This window comes from Carya illinoinensis, chromosome 7 (genome assembly GCF_018687715.1).
Source record: "Carya illinoinensis cultivar Pawnee chromosome 7, C.illinoinensisPawnee_v1, whole genome shotgun sequence".
Taxonomy (NCBI): Eukaryota; Viridiplantae; Streptophyta; class Magnoliopsida; order Fagales; family Juglandaceae; genus Carya; species Carya illinoinensis.
The window spans coordinates 32,736,776-32,738,826 of record NC_056758.1 but is presented as its reverse complement, the minus strand read 5'-3'; positions in this window follow the sequence as shown (position 1 = coordinate 32,738,826).

Genomic DNA, 2,051 nt, shown 5'->3' with positions numbered 1-2,051 from the left:
TAGCCATGGTATTTTAGAATCCGGATGGGAATTTTCAATGTTTATATTATTGTGATTTGTATTATTAAACCAAAAGGCCTTGGGTTATATATATATATACACATGTTTTCATTAAACCACTAAGTTGGGAACCCCTCTAACAATCAAGGGATCAAGTGGGAACTTTGAATCCATAAATTAACTAGAAAATGTTTGGAAAAGTTGTTGTCTAAATTTACAACCCCTGCTTTTGCCTTGTTCTATTTTAATGTATAAATTGCAGTTGTAGCATACTAAAACTCATCAGTCATTTGATGTATTTTTTATGGAATCTATTTTGTGGAACAACTGAAATCATATTGTCAAAATCCTAGTGTTTATATTAAGGATAACCAAGCTAATGGACTTGATTATTAAAAATGATATATCTCATGTCTTTTCTCCATCAAAGAGGAAAAATTAATTTAGCGAAATTATTGAGTTGCCCATGATTATGTGTTACCTGCCACTTGCCATTTGGCCTTGTTGTGTACAAATTTGATAGCTTTTTCTAACTATCTATGGATGCATGAGGCCCATTGTAGTCAGCTGAGGATTGGCCAAATATGTGTGGACCCCAAAATTTATAGAAATGAGAATATTAAGTTGATTTCTTGAAAGGAGAATATGTAGGCAGCTGAGGATTGGACAAATACGTGTGGACCCCAAAACTTATAAACTGGACCTGGAATGAATTGACTCGTGCATGTATTGGCCCTCTCTTGATTGTCATTGGTCAACCCTTTTTTATTATTATTATTAGTACCATTAGTCAGTTGCATACTTATTTTATTTTAGCTATGTGCACTTTCATTGCTCTTTCCAAAGGGTAATTAGACATTATTGTTCGGTCATTTGTAATGTTTCGTATCTCTCGGGGGAGAGGGCTGTTATTAGGCTGTGATGATGGTGTTATTGTGCGGGTTCACTCATAAGTGTTAATGGGGCCTCATCGATATGGCGGGGTAATCCTCCCCCAAATGGCCATATTGCAGTTTGCGGTATTTTCCACAAAAGGCAATCGGGGTTCAGGTGTGGTTTTGCAGCCATTTGATATTGAGCTCCTTTCATACGCATGCTGTCAATATTTACACTATTCTGAACCCCATTTTTATTTATATTCGATATAAATTGACCGGATGAGGATGCTCTTATTTAGCATTATTAAACTTTGCATGTTGTTTGATTATTTTTTGTGTTATGTTGTGATATAGAAGTAATGTGAAAACTAATGGAACTCGGTTGTGATGATGACAAAGCCTGGTGGGCATACAGGAAATTTATTGTCATTTCCTCAATGGTTAAGTAACCCGGACGGCTAACAAGTACTGACAACCGATTTTTGTAGCCATAAGTGAGTGGCCAAATTTCTAAGATATCACCATTCCATTCCTGAGCCGGCGACCCCGACTAAACCCCAAATTTCAAAGTTTCTTGTTCTAACATTTCATTAATATTTTAGAGATGGATTCACAAGACCCTGAACATATGTATTTCATCAACCTCCTTAGTTAATATACTTAACTTGATCCCATTTACGGTGGGCAAAGTGGAACCTCTTCTATAACCATTAATGACTCTCCACCCCTACCCCCTAATGAGCCTATCAGCATTAAGAAATCAGTCAGGGGTGCGAACTTCACCCCCGAAGAAGACAAGTTACTTGTCTCCGCATGGCTAAATTATAGCCTTGACGCCGTCCAACGAACAGATCAAAAACACTCTCAATTTTGAAAAAAAATATTTGAGTACTTCCAGTAATATAAAGAAACCACAAATGAGCAGACAATAAAGTCTTTAATATATCGGTGGTCGGTTATTCAAAATGCTACAAACAAATTTTGTGCAAAACTAGTCCAAGTTGAAGGGTTAAATCAAAATGGCATGACCGAGCAATACAAGGTAGAATTTCTATACTCTTACTTATTTTACAAAAAATTTATTTTTTCCTACATTGGTTTAACATGGATTTTTTTTATTTACATGCAAGTTTGACAATGCCAAGGTTATGTACCAATCGCTAGAAAAATGCA